The sequence below is a fragment of the Phyllobates terribilis genome, unplaced genomic scaffold, assembly GCF_046119375.1.
Source record: "Phyllobates terribilis strain yellow unplaced genomic scaffold, ASM4611937v1 Scaffold_13__5_contigs__length_258822181, whole genome shotgun sequence".
Classification (NCBI taxonomy): Eukaryota; Metazoa; Chordata; class Amphibia; order Anura; family Dendrobatidae; genus Phyllobates; species Phyllobates terribilis.
Genome location: NW_027362773.1, coordinates 121785288 through 121805460, shown reverse-complemented (window position 1 = coordinate 121805460; position 20173 = coordinate 121785288). Strand labels below are relative to the sequence as shown.

General features: G+C 42.7%; 1 protein-coding gene across 2 annotated transcripts in view; it reads right to left on the bottom strand.

Moving 5' to 3' along the window:
- The window catches only part of CHRM1 (cholinergic receptor muscarinic 1), a 214035-nt gene extending 194551 nt beyond the window's left edge, over nt 1–19484 (bottom strand). For both annotated transcript variants that reach the window (XM_073659519.1, XM_073659521.1), the window contains exon 1: nt 19289–19484. The gene's annotated coding sequence lies outside the window, so the exon portion shown is untranslated. The remainder of the gene's footprint in view (nt 1–19288) is intronic.
- Nucleotides 19485–20173: the final 689 nt, after the last annotated feature.

Below are 20173 nucleotides of genomic sequence, written 5' to 3'. Positions count from 1 at the left end.
GGCGTTCCCTCTCTGCTGTGGTTGTCTACCGCATCTGCGGTTCTGTGACCCAGTCTGTACTGGGTCTTAACCTTTCTGTGCTCCAGCCCGTCCTTTCGGCCAGTACCTCCCTGCCTGCATACTCGCCTGTATCCACCCATCTGCATACCTGCCGTGTTTGCTTACATCCACCAGTCTGTGCCAGCCTAACCTGCCTGTTCCAGTAATCCCAGTGTGGGTCAACCCCCGTGTCCGGAGTTTGACCTGGAGTAGCACCTGGTCCCTCTGCCCGGTTTCTCCCTGGTGCACTGGCGTCGTATGCCGTCGTGCCACCTTGGTCGGATCGGCCAGATACTTAGTCACGCCCCTCCAGGCACTCTCCGGTCCATGGTCCAGTGGAACCACAACACCCGCACACGCCAGTCAGTCCGGGCGTGTGCATAACAATTTGCATACATGCGGTTACATACCGACTAGACGTGTGCGGCTTTGCTGGACATGTCTAGTCGGAATGTGACCAGAAGTATGTGACTCGCCCCCTGGGCCGCGTGGGGAACCCGGAACCGGGCCTTTTGTGGGATGCTGGGGGTTGTAGTCACCGTGGCGATGACCCGGTCCCGTGGTTCAGGGTGGTCAAACCAATGGCAGTCAATTGATATGGTTTTCATTATTTTCAAATGTTCGACTACGCCACCCGTGGATTGCGGTCAGGATGAACCGCCGCTGCAGGGCAGACCGCTGGGGTTGGTGTTGGTGAGCAGCACAGGAATGGTATAACTCCCCACGGGAGAAGTGTAGCCCCAGGGTAGTGTAGGTGGATGATGGGGGTGATGGTGCGCGAGAATAATGACTCAGAGTCTCTGTAATGCAGTCCAGGATCTTTACTCACAGTTCGTTATTCCACGTTACTCCGGCCAGCTGTAACTTCCCGCATCGCACCATGTTCACCAGGTGAGGGGGGGCTCGGCCAACTCTCAGATAATTTTGGAGCGCTTCGCAGGACCCCCTTTTTGTGTCCTTCCTCTGGCCTGTCATACCCCACCAGTGACCACGCTTCTGTCCGGCTGCCTCGGGCCTTCTCTGGGTAAACCTCGGCGCCAGTTTTCCCTGACCCTATGTGGTGCCTTCCTAGCGGGTGTAGTGAGGGGCTACACCATATGAAATGTCACAGCCTCCGGTTTCTAGTTGAGGGTAGTTCCCCGCCTCCACCAGTTTCAGGGACCGGTCTCCCCCTTGGCCTGACCCCTCTACTCAGGTAGATGCGGGAGTATGGTGGCTACCAGCCGGTCCACACCCCTGGGGTCCCTTCTTTCCTCTGTGTTCCTGGAGCCTCCTCCGCTCTTCTTCATTCCTTTTCCCCAACGCTCTCTCTCCTTTCAGTGCTGACTGGGCCTCACAGGCTAGACCCGCGTCCGGAGCAGAGCTCCACAGAGTCCTGCTCTGTCACATCTTCTCTCTGACTCAACTGAACCGACTACTCCCTGAACTAAGATGGTGCCCACCTTTTGTACCTCCCTCTAGGTGTACCCAGGAACTGCTTCCTCCCTGCTCCTGCACTACAGGGTTCCCCCTTCCTCGGTGTTCCCTCCAGCCAGGGACATGGACTGTCGTGCTCTACTTGGAGCATATCGGTCGCCCTGCCCCCCGGAAATGTGGTGTAATGCATGCAGGTATCGGGGTCCTGATCCACACTCCATCCTTACCTGAGAGTGAGATATGGCACGTCTGGAAGAGATGCAATACCTCTGTAGCAACCGAGCCCCCAGGGTGCTACATATGCAAATCGCATACTTGCAGTCACATGATTTCCCCGGCGCCGCCACTGAAGAAGCCTCACAGTATGCAGTGTGCACAATGTGAGAATTCACAAGTCTGCAGTCATAAAAAGTAATACGGAGTAGTGGACCAAAAACACTACAATTTTTCAAAAATTATTTTAAAATTCAGCAGCTCACTGGTATCAGTAGATTTGCTCCATTCTTTTAATATTTTAAAGCATTAGTCACACTGGCATCTGTTCTTTTCCTGAGCCGAATGTACAGTCTCAAAGGCATCTATAAGGTTGTAAGTTCTGGGACCATGAATTTCGGCTGTATGAACCCAACTTTCTAGATATTTAATGTAGCAGCTGAGCTCTTGTTTAGCTTCTGCTCCATACAAATTGCACAAGCACAGAACCCCCATTATAGTGTTCGGGGTTCGTCCTAGTGCTGCGGACTCTAGCAATTAGTCACTTCTCAACTATCATATTGGTAGGTGATAAATAACCATTGAAAGCAAAGCCCTTTAAAGACAAATTTGGGCAATTCAGTATATAAAACAAAGTGTTTTTCAGGAACAGGGTTTAATAAGGACATCAATGCCGATGAGTCAACACAATGCAATTAAGACAATCTGCATTTCACAAGCGCTGTACTGAAATATCAAAGCGCCTTTTGCCCTGCAGAGCTTGCTATCTAATAAAACTCCTGCCCTGAAGAGCTATACATTACAGTGTAGCAACAGTTAAAGCTTTGTCTCCGCAGATAAATATAAACATGCGCCGCTCTGTTGTCATGAACAATAACACTAATTATGCTCCTATTAATAACAATATCAAGAAGGGAACATTTATTGTCTATTGTTAGAATTAGAAACATTGCCATGCACATTCTTGGCTCCGGCGCTGTGTAATATATGTGGAGACAGACGGATACATAATACGATCTAATATACGTATAATAAATATTTTGATTTCGATATCACCGAAGAGAGCACAAAGCATTTCACAATCAAGAACAATAAATAGATAGAAAAGAATATCAGGAGATACAGCGTCGGCCAAAAATGATTAACATTCAGGGAAGGAGACAGAAGCTCTTTCAGGGATATGTGCGCTAAAATACGGCTCGTATACGGACGCAAGGGTTTTTTAAATTGTTTGTTCTGTTTTTAGTTCTGTATCATATTCTTTTTTTTTAAAAAAAAATTTTGAGTTGTACATTTTTCATTTTGATTTTTTTTTTCCTTCTATAACATTTATAGCATATGTACAAGATATACTATAAATTTCTGATCAACGTAGGTTCCACTGCTGCATTTGTCTTGAATATGGTACCCTCCCAACCATCCAGAAATTCCGGGACAGTCCGAAAAAATTGGTCACTTTTTTGTCCTGTCCGTAAAAAAATTGAGGTGTCTGTGAATTTTTTGAAGTTGAAGATACCTCTGGGCAGGTCTTATATTGCACCAAGGAAACACCCTGTCCACCATCCCACCCCGGAGCACGGGCATATCATTAACTCACAACTGCAAACACTGATTACACAAGAACCACAAGATGGATTTCTTCACCTCGGATATCATATTAATCAGTGCAGCAGCTCCAACATGACACTGCCTGTAGTTTACTTAGCAAAATCCTGCTGACAGGTTCACTTTAAAGGTGTTGTCCAGCCTTACGGTACAAGTCTGCGAGCTGTGAGGATTCTCCACTACCAGGAATGGATGGCCACATTCCAACTAGACTATGTGCATTATCATGTGGCCACCAACTAGTTGGAATGTGACCACATGTATGCAAATCACATACTAGCAGTCACGAGCCTGCTGCTCCAAACACCGGCATCGGAGAATCCTTACAGCACGCAATGCGCCCAATGTGAGGATTCACAAGTCTACAGTCACATGGAGCGATTGCAGACTTGTACCCCAAGGACGACCAATCCCTTTAACAAAAGTTAACTCACTGAGTGCCAAATAGTAACATCTCCGCAATGGAAAGGCGAAATAAAAAAAAAAAAGTTTTATTCCGCTCTGCAGCCACTGTTACATGTGTCCAGTTCAACGTGAAAAGATTTTGTGAAAGGTCCTCTTTAACAGGCCAACCCTATTTAAAAGGGTTCTCCGGGCATTTTATATCAAGTCCTATCTACAGGATATCAGATTAGTGGGGTCCACCATCCGGCACCCCACCAATCAGCTGTTATCAACTCCAGCTACGCCCGGATGTTAATGTTGAACTGCACTGGACTACTCTGCAGCACAAAGCAGTGCAGCTACGTTTAATATTTACATCCACCTGCTGGAGCTGGTAGTGGCTGATCAAGGGGGATGTCAGTGTTGGACCCCCAGAGAACTGATACGGATGACCTATCCTAAGGCTAGGGACACATGACTGTATTTTCTCTCATCCGAGAAAATTGGTTAGACTATGCTATTCACACTTTGATCAGAGTTTGATCAGAGTGTCATCTGATTTTCTTGGATGTGGAGAAGATGGAAAAAAAAACGTCTCCATCTTCTCCATTCTGTCAGTCTGTGAAAATTGCACCGCACTCTGATGTCATCCGTCTGCGGACCGATTTTTTTTGACGGACCCATTGACCTGCATTGCCGAGTGCGATTGGACTTATGAATGCAAATTGTGCATGCTGCAATTTTTTCCTCTTACAGGCTCGGTCCAAGGAAATAATTGAACATGTGCAGAGCCCCATAGAATCACATTGGTCCGAGTGCCATCCGATGTTTTCTCAGATAGGTCATTAATGTCCTACGCCCATGGAACCCCTTTAAATCATACTGATCTAGAATGGAAGCTTCAAACTTATCACCTAAACATGGACCACTTTAAACCATCAATTAGGAAATTCCAAAATTTTGGGGAATATTTATTACCTGAATGATACAAATTAGCGCATCTCTATATCCTGTAGAATGTATCAATGTCTGCAAAGTGGGGTAAGGTCTATTTCATGTTCTATATGTTCTGAATTCCATAAATAATAGGTTGTCACATAGAGAAAACTGTCTTGACAATCCACAAGTAAAAAGTAACTTAATTAAACCCTTCTCACTCATTGGGACACAACTTCTTCAAATGCTTGACAACCAAAATTACCTTGTTTGATGATGCCTTGTAGTAGATTGAATTATTCTGATCTAATTTCTGAGTCATACGTAAAGCCATAATTATGTAACCTTGCAGAACATGATCACGTGAGAAGTACGACTTGTACATGTATATCATTAAGCCGACAGGCAACTAGGGTTCAAATGAATATTTTATTCCAAGAGTAAACAGCAGTCAATGTGTGAAATATCCAAGGACTAGGAGGACAACCCTTAGTTCTCTGCACTGGAGGCCGTACAAGATCTTCTACCTCCCCTCGTAAGGAGAAGTCGGTAACGGAATCTCACCGCCTTCGAGCTTGTGTACGTCCAAGGATCAGACATTTCATCGGTTCTTCTTCCAGATCCTAGTGTCACATTAGACATGCAATTTTTGCCGTTTGGAAACCCTACTACATACATGATATCTTTTGATTGACTCTGACATGCATCACATATTCTTCTCCAGAGCCTGCAACAGTGAATCATTCAGGAGTAGACGTGACTTGCAACCCATTTCGACTTCAATTTTTTTTCCTTTCCAGTGCATAAAAATTACATTTGATGCTACTCTATGGGTAAAAAAAAAGTTGGCAAAATATTTTCGGAATTAAGAAAAACCTTGACTAGTTTATTAAAAAAAAAAAAAAAAATTGCTCTGTCGTAATGTGTATATTTCCAGGAATAGATGGTTTCCAGCTCTGCATCATGAAAATAACTATATGCATACAATTACAGTATATATATATATATATGTATATATACATATATTGCAGCAGGTGTCTACTGCCTCCCCCGCACTCTCTTGACTAGTTTCCTTACTATATAATTACACATGATCTCAGGCTCTGTGTGTCTGTTTGCGGGGGAAGTTGATTACCATTTGCAAGGACCAGTCTCAGAAAGGACATGGTAGGCTTGTTGTCACCCTTCCCCAAATTTCCCCTATAATCCTTTAAAAGCCTGGATGCTGAAGGAGTTAAGTGCTCTGTTCACACTTCAAATGCTTCTAATTTTCCCCTGTAACCAATGCAGCCAAGCAGAATTACATTTTCATAAAACATTATGTATAGGAGGGGAGGTCTGGTCCATCTGTATATCACTGCAATATAAACGTATCCCTCAGGAAGTCATTGGCGACAATCTCTGAAGTATTCTGACCTCGTTAAGGGCTGATCCCATAAGTGCTTCCAGCATGTAATTTATTGTGCCGTGTTTCTGTTTGGGATTGAGGATTATTTTTTTGCATAAAACAGAATGGAGGAAAATCCTATAGTATAAATAGGATATACAGATTAATCTCCATTCCACAAACAGAGAAAGGCACTTCTGTGAAATATCACTACTACCTCTCCGTTTTTGTGCTTGGGCTTTTGCAGTTCTGTCTTTTTTTTTATAAAGGAACACTATTTTACATGTTTTTACATTTTAGGTTTTTACTTTGGTTTTGGAAACAACCAAATACAAATCTTTTTTTTTTCTGCGTTAAAATAAAACAAAAAGAACAAATCTGCACTAATCACTAAAAAAATATCCAAATAGCCTATTCTTTTAAATAAGCCTCTCACCCAGCCAAATCAGATCTCCTGCTTTACACTGAGGATGGGCAAATACCCCGAAACATATGTCTTCAAATGGGGTTTCTGGTTTTGATTCCTATCCGAAGTCATGTGGCAAGGATTGTTAAGGGGTTGATATTAACTTTTAGGATTTCTACATCCAATAGCTGGCGCTAGAGTTCGAGTTGGCATTCTCCACAAGGAGAAACGTTCCTCCTTAGAGCCCTAAAAATATCCATAATTGTACACCATAGTCCCCTATGTAAGTGCTTGTTAGAGTAAGGAGGTGGTTAAAGGGTTTGTCCCTGACTTTAACATCGATGGCCTATCCCTAAGAAAGGTCTAGTCAATTGATGGTCTATCCAATGTCTGATCGGTGGGGGTGCAACATCCATCAACACTGTCGATCAGCTGTTCCCAGTGTCGGCTGGAACTGTTCGGTTACGAAACTGCACAGCTCTGTCGACAAAATTGTTTCCTCGGCTGGGTACAGCGCATCTGACCCCTATTGATTTGAATGTGGACGTGCAGTACCCAGACATGGCCACTATACAGTCGATGGAGCTGTGCAGCTCCGTAACGGAGAAGTTCCGGCCACCATTGACAACGGGAACAGCTGACTAATGGGGGTGCCGGGTGTCGCACCTCCACCGATCAGACATTGATGACCTATCCTAAGAATAGATAATCAAAGTTAAAGTCCTAAACAACCCCTGTAATGTTTTGAGGCCTACCAAAATCTCGAAGGGTGTGGTAATTCTCACAAGAACTCACTGAAAGAAAGAACTGCTGAGGGGTGTGAGTAAAATGGGTGGATACAGGGAGTGTCTTTACTTATTATGCAGCTATGTATTGCTATTTACTATTATGTAAGAAGCGCTTACATTTACATATGGTACACCTATATTCAAGAAGAGAATAAAAACGGGATCTTCATTCCTTCAGTGGAGTATCTTGGAAATCACACGCCTGTGCATTTTCTTGGTCATCACCAGCCATAAAATGAATCCCAGAAACTTTTAAATTGGAGTTAGAACTGCTCAAACAAGGGCTAATGAAATTAATAGGAGTTGTAGGGGGTTTAAAGTAAAGACTTGTAATCCTTATTGTGGGCTGCCATGTGGACTGTGGGGGATAAAAGATAACAGGGGCATGTCAATAAACTTTTATGCACCCTAAGTGGCTGAGGGACCAATGTCAACTTTCTATCCCCTTCAAAAAACCTGACAAAGGCGGCAACTTCTGAGTGGAGTAGCAGGGGTCGCCAGCAAGTCAAGTATTGGGCCCCCTTACCCAGTAATAACTTTCCCTGAGTATCCCCTTAAATTAAATAATGCTCCCTCAGAGGCCCTTTGTCAAGGGTGTGTCAGATGTAACAGACAGTCATTCTGAAGCTGGTTGCAGAAGGTCACTTTGTTTGGCATTACAGCCGCCTTCTTAAATCTGTCTTACTTTAGGACCCAGCAGCTACCTCCCTCCTGCTCTGATTGACACCCTGGTTTTAGTTTGCTGCAGGGAGGTGCCGGTGATATTCACATGTTCCCTTGTGAAGGCTTGGAGCTATTGCAGTTGGCTTACTTCATCTCTGGTAGTCTGGAGGACATTTGGTGTAATCTCTCTGAAGTCGTCTCAAACTAAGTTTCTCCCCCCCTGTGTTTGTCTCCCTTGTTGTCTTTAGTTTATAGTGGGCACTGACCAGTGCTCATCCCCCCTTCCCTATCCAGGACCTAGCTCTAGGGATTTACAGGGCTTAGGTTTCCTGTTCGGCGATTGGTGAGGAACCAATATAGGGATGGTAGGGGAGACAGGGTGATATTAGATCAACCTAGGAGGTCTCTACTTCCCCCTTTCCCTAGTGTCTGGGCTCCCTTCCCCTCATCCCTTCGTGTTGCACTTTGTTTTTCCTACACTGTGCGTGACACCCTTTTAAAAAGTATTTATGTTTTCTTTGTGCTCACTTAAAGAGCAATAATGCCCCCTCCAGTGCACTTTCAAAAAGTAACAATGCCAACCTTGTGCAACCCTCACAAAAAATAACATTCATACACATACATAAATAAGTGAAAGTAGGACATGCCTCCATTTTTTTTGTTATTCATCAATCAATAAAAAAAACTACAGATGTATAAATAGCCCTATAAAATGCAATGCGTCAGTATTCTGTCCATGAAAAATGGTCACCACACGTATGACAAACACTGACGTGTGAATAAGGTTTTACTAGTATTACTTAATTTCTTCTTTAGCTTCACGGAGCCTAAAATGATCTCACAAAGGATAACTCTCATCTATAATTTACTGCCCACTTGAAAAAAGATGCATGGAGGTAATGCCAAAATGTCACTTCAAAGTCAACCACCCTAATAATGTACGAATTCTATATTTGACATTTGAAATCTTTATTTCTTTGGAAAATATTCTTAGCCCTGCATGATTTTCAGCTGGATCGGACCATCATGCATCATGAATGGTCTTCTGTACAAGTCATTTCTCCATGAGGAACCAGCGGCGGACATATCATTGGTGCAACCCAAGAAGTAGAGGTGCCACCCCAAGACATAGAGGTGCCACCTGCCTCCAAAACAGGTGAAATTGTGAATTATCAGGAGCTATTGGACTTCAAAGGGTCCAAATATTGTTCTTGCACAGGGGCCCTCTTCTTCATTATGTATGAAACCAAACAATATAAGGTTCTTTATCCCATAATGCAGAGATATCACTGGAGGAGGTTCGGATGACGTTTTCGACAGTCTCTTCTTAGCTATTTTTTTTTTAAAGGAAATGGTCTACATCAAGGTTCCTCAAGGAGTGTCTCAGGAGCCACAAATGACTCTTTTAACACCTGCTCTGTAATTGTTGGCAGATGCATAGACTATTGAATACCAAGAGCATGAAATAATGTCAGTGGATTATTTACGTTTGCCTCCAGGGACAGAACTACAAGACAAAGGGGCTGATTCAACAAAGCTTTAAAAAGCCTCAAACTTTTTGTGCAATGCAGAGTTGTGCCAAAATTGTGCAATTTTTGGCTTTTTCATGCCATTGTCGCCCAGCTCCGAGAAAGTGGGCATGGTGACCCTTGCTCGTCAAATTTATGATGAATGGTGGTGTTTTGTTATGCTGCACAAGTTTTACTCCTGTCCCTGACTGGAGTAAGACTCATGGCGCGGTACATAGAATTACGAGCCTCACCTCGCACTCCATGTCACCTCCTCATCAAGACCAGCTTGAAAAGAACCATTTTGCTGACCTTTGCCCCATATAGGACCTCCATTTGCATCAAGTCAAATTATTGACCTGCTGATACATACTTTACATTCTCCGATGCTGCAATTAAAGGCATTTTCCCTTGGCAGCCTCAGAGGAGCACAGGGGCATTGAAGTTGGCCAGATAAGGTTCTATGTAAAGAGCTTGTAAGTGTTGTTCTCCTTGCCTAGGAGACCGACCACTACTGACAGCAGCGGTGGCCAGTACTTTGCGTTCTCCGATGCTTCAATTAAAGGCATTTTTCCCTCGGCAGCCTCAGACAAGCACAGGGGCATTAAAGTTGGCCAGATCCAGCTCTTTGCAAAGAGTTTGCAGGTGTTGTGCTCCTTGCCTAGGAGACTGACCACTACTGACAGCAGCGGTGGCCGGTAATCTAGACAACGAGCAGTAAATAAAACATTTTTTAAATCCCTTCATTCTTGAAGAATTTCAATAATGGGGTAAATTGCAAAATTGCTTTGTTTTTACAATCAACTTTGCAATTTTAATCATTTAAGAAAATGAGACAAGTTCTTTAAAGTCTTGGAAAATTCATTTAGTTATTTATATATGTAGCAAGGGATGGTGGGGAACATGTTCTGAGACATTCGCTGTTAAACAATGGCAATTTGTACTGCAATCAACTGTTTCTGAAGAAAAGCAAGTCAAGGCTCAGCTCCATGTCAGCCTAAGCTTCCAGCAAAAGATATAATGAGTCAATGCACCACATGACGGCCACTGCTCGCTGTCACCGCAGCTTCCAGACACTTATGTGTTCCACTGATGCCCCCTGGGGTATGCTCTGACCTATTAAGGATGGCAGCGCTGTATGCCCAATGGACAGGTATAGGCATTCATGATCGCACAAATAAACAGGAGAAATTAGCGATGGCATACAGTATATTTCCCGAATACTCATTGCTATTATGTAAACCATTGAATGTCGGATGATTCATCAATTCATTTTGTCTGTATCACTAGGCAAATATTTTGGTGTAGATAGCCTTCTGGTAATACAAAGGCTTCTACATTTGTCAGGCACTTGTAGTTCAGGCTTATGAGCTCTCCTCTTGTTCCTTCCCCAGGCAGGGTGGGTGCATGCTCCTACATTCCTAGGCACTGGCAGGACTCATGTGTACCTTAGCAGCAAATAGGGTCAAGTATGTTCAGTTTAGTATGTTGTTTATGGAATCAAATCCCAGCATTGACACGTTGTAACCAAGCCAGCCCAACTCTACTGAGCAGCGCGACAATCTGTACTAAGCCTTTCTCTCATTTCTCACAATACACAGAGGCTGCGCCTCTTGCAAATGCTACAAGACTCTTTTAAGACACATGACAACACCGTGAGCACACATTTCACAGGCATGGTTGGGGATAGTCCGTTTTAAGTGCAAAAATTGTTCAGGATGGAAGGGGTCATTCCAAATCCCATTTGTACATGTCAAATGCTTGCAATACTTTTTTCCCTTATAATGTACTGTAAAGTCTGTACTGCAGGTCTTTTTTTGCTCTAGTTTATACTCTCGTGTCATTTCTTTGTACTGTGTCACACAATATAGCAATTACATAATAATTATGCACATAATTCTGAATGTAGAAGCCAGGCTTATCTTTCTGTCCAACCTCTACACTGATGCCTCTAGCCTGTGCCAGTCACTGCCCTGCTTGCCTAATTTAGGATTTAACGTAAACCTCTCACCTAAAAAGCTCCCCACAGTGATACACCAACCAATGTTTCCTTCTTCACTAGTGTTTACCACCTCACCAGTGCTGTTCATAATCTGCACCTTCCCATCACCTCTCCAAGACTTTTCTCATGCTGTACCAGTTCTCTGGAATGCACTACCCTGGGCAATCAGATGAATTCCCAACATTTTAAGTGTTATACCTGTGTAGTAACTCACTTGAGAGAATAGGTTATACACTAAAAAACTGCAACTGACCCTGCCTTTTTCTGTACACACTAGATATCCTGACCCCACAGTCCCTAATGGTGCTTGCGATTTCAGAGATAGCCCTAACCACAAACTAGGAGATGGCAACTCAGACCTACATGGCCTAAATGGCTGTTGAGATGCTTCATGTTCCTGCTAAAGAACTGGAGGGCAGAGCAAAGTGTGAATTACCTACAAAAGGAGAAGTGTGCTGAACAAAGGAAAGATCTCAGAGTGAGTAAAGTAAATAACGAAATCCCAAACAAAGAATACAGCAAGTGTTATTAAACAAATATACTGCCTGCTTCCTAATGATAACCAGAAAATAGGTGTAAATGTTTAGCAGAGCGAAAATCCTTAGACTGGTTCCAAACATTAATAGAATGTCAGAACATCTAAATAAATCTATCACCAACAGGAAATGCCAGCAGGGGGACAGAATATAAAGCTGCTCCCAAACAGGTGATAGGCAGAGGAATGAAAACACCTGTGCTAAGCTACACAGACTGCAGTCAGAATAGCAGAACCCAAACACCCAGAGAAAAGGTGTGTCTTCTGTGGCTCGGCAGAAAGAGAAGCCGACCACAGAGTGCAAACTCAAGGGATCGAATCCAGGAGTATGACATCATTGCTTTAATTGCAGATTAGTGTGGTTGTCTGCAGATATACCCTCAGAACTGCAAAGCACTACTGAACATAATTATGTAATATATATACATTTATTATACAAAGTTAGTGGCGGCTGATGCCATGCAGAGGGGGTTTGGTCTCTGGCACTAGTGAAACAGTGTATCTGGCATTTTATGCAGCTCACACTGTGAGTGACATCATATGGGACACACTGTATAGGGGACCACTCAGGACAGCAGTGTATGAAGGGCTCATTGGGGGTCACACTATGTCTGGCAGTGTATATGGGAACCCACTCTCAAAGCCTCCACTTTTGTCTTCAAAAAGAGTTTCTGCAGAACCTGAGTTGTCCATCATAAAGAATAATGTAAATTATTTAGAATACTATATCAAAGTTGGAAGGGATTATATTGTCAGCTGCCAGAGGGAGAAGGAGACCTATTCTGCTCAGACCAAAAGTAATGCCAGCAAGAGGGACATGAGGAAGAAAAGAAGAAAAATATATTTTTATATGCGAGAAACACAGCAAATTAGTTTAAAATAGCTATTATCCAACATTTCTGGATTTTTGACATGAGAATAATTTATGAAATGCAACCATGGGGGAAGGAATTTTAGGGAAATGATTAAGACTGGCTTATTCTGAAGTGCACTGGAATGAGATGTATCTAAATTATTAAAATACAAATGCCTCTTAATAAATTCAGGGCATCTTTGGCCACCCATGTCCCAGAAAGTAAAATATACAAAAGCTATAGGCTGGCATAGATTTGCGCAATTATTTACACTTATTTCTGATGTAAAATAGGGCACTTTTTTTTTTTTACCTGAAAGAGGTCCTTGTGCTTCCTCTAGGCATCACCAACTTTTTTTTAGAAGAATGAGTGAGGACAATGATGTTTGCACCAAAATTAGTGACTTTTTTTTCTGCAAAGCCCTAGACAGCAAGAGGAGAACTGAGTAGAAGATGTAATTTAAAGAGTAAAAGTGGTGAATATGTTGGTTTTTCCAATGATGAAAGATCTCAATGTGACGAATTGTTTGAGTGAAGCCTTGATGAGTATCAATAATCTCATGCTTTCTACTATTCACCTCAAGATCTCCATCCCTCCATATACTCGCTCTACCTCCTACCTATCTACCACCTTCTCATTATGGATCCATCTTCCTCTCATTCAGTTACCACCTTATAGAAGACACTGTTATGAGCAAATTTGGGGGAAAGTTAGTCTGGAACAAACACCAGTGGCTTTATATGCATAATATACTGTATTACGAAGTGATGTCTTAAGGGGGGACATGATTAACTTGAACACAGCTTTGGACTGGCCCACCAGAGAACCGGAGAATCCTCTGGTGGGCCCTGGCTTCTCCTTCAGGAGAGTTCGTAGTGCAAACCTTGCAGCTGCTATGGGGTTCTTGAGTGGGGGAGAAAGGTGGGCCCTCAGAATCAAATCCTCTGGTGGGCCCAATGTTCTTCAGTCTGACACTGAGAGTTGTACAAGCACATAAATAATCCATAAAAAAAGTATGGTCGAAATCTGTTTCAAGTAAAACCCCTAAAAAGACAAGAGGGCACTCCTTAAGTCTGGAGAAAGAAAGGTTCAATCTCCATAGGAGACGGGGCTTCTTTACCATAAGAACTATTACTCTGTGGAATAGTCTACCTCAGGAGGTGGTCAAAGAGGGAACCGTCAATGGTTCCAAAAAAAGGCTTGGATGTTTTATTTTAGAAGAAAATATCATAAATAATTGCCGGTATGTAAATGTGTAAAGTTCTATTTTGAATGTTTGATCCAGTTGATCGACATTTGGGATCAGGATGGAAAGATTTGCCCTTTTGGACCTGATCATACATTGTGATTGTACATATGCTCATTCCTTTGATTATTTTCCATCCCTTGGTTGAACTTGATGGACATTTGGCTTTTTTTCAAACTATGTAACATTAGTGAAAAACCAGATTAGACTGCTGCCCTTTATAATAGTAGAAGATGTGATATAATTATTCTTTTCTTCTTTTATTATTTCACAAATCTTTTTTCTTTTGGCTACTGGAGTAACAAATTGGCCATACTCCAACTCAACGTATTCCAGTAATCGATTTGTTCCGTTGTCTCTGAAAATACCAGGACAATGTGTAATCTGGGGGCGTCACATAATTAATTAGAAAGTGACAAAAAATGATACTGCTGTGATGCCAGCGAGCACCACGTGACCAATCAGTGCTCATTATATCCATGCACTCATTAATCACTGCCAACTTCTACCACAAGCCAACAACTATGAGAAATCTTGTGCATGATAGCTGGGAATAAAGAGATGAATAATTACAGTGAGGCAAAAAAAAAAAAAAAAAAACAGGGGCAAATTGATCTATGTATTTTCAACAGTCAGGGGCATAAATCCACTGAAAAATAAGATATTTAGATCAAACATAAAAATGCAATAAAGACACTTAGGAGACCATGACTCTTTACTAGTGATGACCTGTAGAGTTCAGATTTGTGCCAGATGATAGAAGACCAGAACTTTTTTATGATATCACTTTTTATACTTTTTATAGCCCTGGAAAAAAAGACTTTAGGTAGTGGCCTGCAGATATCTCCAGTATAATCTGCTCCTGTGGTTTTCAAGTTTGTATTGGCACGAGTAACAGGTTTTAGCCTAGTGCCCTCTAATGCCCCCATGTAAAGTCACATCACATTAATGCAATTATATCCTAATGATTTAGGTTTAGTTTTGGGGTCTGGCTCCTATTTGTCAAAACAGGAGTAAATTCTGTATACAGAGGCATTAATGAGTCTTCGCTTGTGGTTTGCCATTTAAAGCGCACCTGTCAGCAGGATTGTGCTCAGTGAACCACATACACAGTCAGGTGGGCGCTGTTACACTGAGTAAAATAATACCTTTGTTGATGAAATCCGTCCAGTGGTTCTTTTATAATCTTTATTTTAATTTCTGCCATAATGAGATGCTCGTGCTTCGGGGCGGCCTTTGGAGAGGGGTTTTATCTTGTGCTCTGCTTATGTATTCATATTTCTGCCTTCTGACAGGTCACAGTGCTTTCAGCGATTGCCTATTATTTTACATACTGCCTGTGTATTTTGTGTACCACACATGAAATTTACATGCACCAAAATGGCCCCCGTTGCCTGCGCATGCGCAGTAGCATCTTTCGGTTGCCGTATTGCAGCAGGCATATTCTTTTTCCTCCAGCAAAATGGTGCCCGCCTGTGCGCAGTAGCATCTCGGCAACCGAAAGATGCTACTACACATGCGCGGGCAGTGGGCGACACTTAGGTGCATGTCAATTTCATGTGTGGCACACAAATTGCACAGGCAGTATTTAAAATGGGAGGCAGGTCACTGAAGGCACAGTGACCTGTCAGAAGCCATACAGTGGAATACATAAGCAGAGCCCCACATAAAACCCCCCCCAAAGGCCACCCCGAAGCACGAGCATCTCATTATCTCAGGAATGAAAATAAAGATTATAAAAGAACCACAGGACAGATTTCATCAACAAAGGTATCATTTTACTCAGTGTAACGGTGCCCACCTGACAGTGTATGTGGTTTACTGAGCACAATCCTGCTAACAGGTGCGCTTTAAAAGGTTATTCCCAACATTTAAAAAAAAATAAATCACAGATTGGTGGAAGTCCCATCATTGGGACCTCGATGGGCCATGAGAATGAGGCTATCTCTGGCAGTCCCATAGAGAAGGAATGGAGTGTTGGCATGCATGTTTGGTCAACACTCTATTCCGATGAAGAATTTATAGGATCGGTGGGATCTTAAATTGGGTTTTCACCTTGCTCTGAATAATTTACCAATCTGATATTTTTATATTTCTAGCATTTTTTTCTATTCATACTATATAAGTCATCACATTTTAAGAGGGTAACAAAAGAGTCCTGCTTAGATTTCCTAAACTCCAGCACTTATCCAACTTGGGAAAGTTGTATTACTCTACAAATATCCTGACTCCTCCATAATTAACCGCAGTCACACACAAGGGATGATGCCATAGCTGTGTCCTTATCAGGCGTGGGCAGAGCCCATGGCTCCTTCTTATGTTTGCTTTCATTTGAATAACACCTTATTAATACCCACATTAATAACATGCTCTGTTTATGTATCATATCATTAGAAATGAATACATGAGATTCTTTTTTTGTACAGCATCTTTATGGCTCCCACCTGTGAATAATCCCATTTTTTTCAGCCAGGCTCTGGGGGCCGTATTTTTAACTGCATCCAGGGACCCTCTGCTTGTGATTGCTGTCATGGCTCTTGCTTTTTATAGTTTGCTTCGATGTAGGGGAATATTTTTTTCTTTATCTATAAATGGAGGTTTCTGATCAGGTGGAGGACGGCATCAAGAGGAAAGCAAAAAATATTGCAGTTGGAAAGTGGAAAAAATCTGCTTGATGCACAACCCTTCCAACTGCACCTGCTCTGACCCCACAGCACCTACTTTATCTGCTTGCTGTCTTCCCTGCTTCCTTCCCTACAAACCCATGAGCAGCTTGATATTATGCATGTCCTCTACTACTCATGAACTTGCATTCCATGCCATAATTGTGTACAGATTCACTCCTATTGCTGCGCTCATTTTTTTTTTACTTAGTCCCATAACATTCCGGCGCTCCCAACGTTCCAATCGGAGATCTAAAAACACAATTTCCAAGCAATGCTAATTACTCACCCCTCATTACCCACATCTGTCATACTGAAGATGTAACCCTAGACTATTTGGAAAACAAAGTGAAAACAGAATCGTTGTCCGCATCGTCTAATCCAATTATCCCCATTCATTATTATGTTAGCTAGGAGCAACACTTCCACTTTTTTGGGGATTTCTCTTCTTAGATAAGCTCCAATATCTGCTCTCTAAAAAGAAAAATTCTCAATTTCAAAACTCTCCAAATTTCTTTGACACCTTCAAAGAGCGTGTCTACACATGTCAATATTTGTTTTTCAAAGATGTTATGTGTGCACAAGTTTATTACTGTGGTACCAGGTAATATAAACACCTCAACTAACCAAGCAAAATAGAAACCGCCGAAAGGCTCATAAGATACAAATGTAGCAGCGCTGGGTTTGTTAGCAGAACTCCCATTGTCACACGCGTTTAATTAGTTAACCCCTTGGTTTCTGCAGGTTTTCACCATCTCTGTGCGTTTCCAAACAGTGCAATCTAAAAATTCAGCTTTGCCAAATCTCTACGTATGAATTGGTTTAGTGCATTCTCCTTTCAGCCCCAAGCCAAATAATTAATTTTGTACCCTTTGCCCATCACTCACCTCTCCCAATCATTGATTTCACGCCTATATTACAGATTATTTTACACCCTAATAATCATGTCCTGTCTTAAGCTATTCCTGCCCTCTCACCCCCTACTAGGCACAGCTGTGCTGCGGCATCTCCATGTTCCCCTCCAGCACCCTCTTCTAGTAGAGCCAGACTCATCTACCACACCCATCTGTCACTACTTCCCAGCCGGTCCTTGAAGCACCCAGCACCCTTATTAGTTTACCAGATCATAAACTATAACCTATGAAAGGATCTGGGAGTATAATGACGGATACCTGCTATTCCTGTATCCATCACCTTAGCTTGTATTAGATATAACGTGCAGACAGGTGAATGGGCTGCCGTGACAGCTCACATGAACACATGCCAACGACGCCATGCCATCAATCAGGACTTCTCATTTCTTGATGAGCTGTGCAAGCTTTCTCTTGGCAAAATAATGTTACACAGTACACTACTTGTACCTAGGCTCTCCTTTCCTGGAGCAAGGATTCAGTTTGATGCCTTAACCCTGTATCTACATACCAAGGAACAGTTGCTGTTGGCGTCCCTGTTGGCATCCTTTGGGCACATGCCCCACCAACCTCAGAGCTGTACCTAGGTTTCCTTTCCTGGGGACAAGGATTCAGTTTGATTCCTTAACCCTGTATCTACATACCAAGGAAGAGTTACTGTTGGTGTTCCGGCTGGCATCCTTTGGGCACATGCCCCACCAACCTCAGAGCTGTACCTAGGTTTCCTTTCCTGGGGGCAAGGATTCAGTTTGTTGCCTTAACCTTGTATCTATATACCATTGAAGTGTTGCAGTTGATGTCCCTGTTGTCATCCTTTGGACACATGCTCCACTAGCCCCAGAGCTGTTGATAGGTTTTCTTTCCCAGGGGGGACAAAACATCAGTTTGATTCCCTAACTTTGTGTCTACATACCAAGAAAGAGTTGTAATTGGTACCCCAGCTGGTTCCCTATTGGGCAAATGCCCCATCATACCTCCAAGTTACACCCTTGCACATTGATCAGTCAATTTCCCCCATTCCTGCATGTAAATATCACTGCCAAGGCAAAGTGACTTGTTGGCACCTCCACACAGATGCCCCATTAGTCCCACCTTAGCTATGCTCCTGATTATGGGGGCATTGGTCAACAACATCAATACTTTTCTGGACTCAAGACATTTCTAAACAAATGATGCTTTTGTTGGTGCCACAAGTGGCGTATACCTTAAGATATTGCCTGCACTATAAGGCACATTCTGTGAAACTTACCCAATAACTTTTATGTGCACCATTATTTCAGAACTATACAATTATATCTCTTTCCAATGCCAAAAAAAGTCTATAGCTGTCAATAGGTATCCAGGGAACAGCATCATATGTTCCTATACGTACATGCTCCATGTTACTAATGTCAATTCTTACGCATTAATGATGGCGCCAATCTATAGAGAAGCGGTTCCGCTATATTACTTTACATGTAAAACATACAATAAGACACCGAGCGTGATCTAATATGATGACTGTGACTACATCGCCTCTGTGTCATATTATTCTACCACCTTGCAGGGGATATTGACAGCTAAAAAAAAAAATATTACAGCACAAAAATATCACAGCTACTACCTCTGCTTTACTTTTTATAAAGTGGCAAAAAAAAGAGAATTATTATTTTTTTTTTGGTGTACGAGAAAAGTCACAAAAAACACAAAGACAGCACAGTTATCCTGAAGATAAAGGTTACAGGGCTCTCACCTTCTGCAATATGGAGGCAGAGTTCTCCTGAGTTATAATCCCATTGCTGCATGTATTCCAAAAGTGCTAGCTGAGTGCATGGCCGGCGTCTACAGCCGTGTGATCGGGGTTCCTGGATATATAGGATCGTGCTGTGCGCTCCTGCTGCATGCCCTATATACAGTGACAGCGACTTTCCAAGACTCGCACTTACACACAAGCCAAAAGACTTATTCGCCCTCTAGTGGAGAGCAGTGAAACTACGGGCTTCAGAAAAGGAAAGTCGCACTCAATTTGGTGCTGTTTCCAGGTGATGAGAGGTATAGTCATGGGCGTAACTGCAATAGGTGCAAGGGCTGCAATCGCACCCGGGCCCTGGAGCCTGTGGGGCCCAAAAAGTCTCTTTGGCCTATATGAAAAGATCAATACTATTAACTCCTTACCGACATGTGCGGTACGATGACTCCGCACCTTTCCGGGGACATGACAGCTGAACTTGTTAACATGTTAAATGCCACTGTCAATCTCTTTAACATGGCCACGGCGGAAGGACGTCACTAGTCCCGCCCATCGGCGCCGTGTCAATTGACCGCCGATGGGTTGGTATGACAACCCAGGGTCTTCAGGAGACCCCTACAGTTGGCATCGCCAGGATGCTATTAGCGCTGCCCAGCAGTTGGCGCTCATGGCCAGTGAACACACACACAGGCGATCTGATCATCACAGCTTCTAGTCTCCCATGGAGACTATTGAAGCAAGTAAAAAGCAAAAAAAAAAAGTTTTTAAAAATATTAAAAAAATTAAAAACTTGTAAAAGTTCAAATCACCCCCCTTCGCCCCATTCAAAATAAAACAAACAAAAAATTCAAATATACAGATATTTGGTATCACCGCGTTCAGAATCTT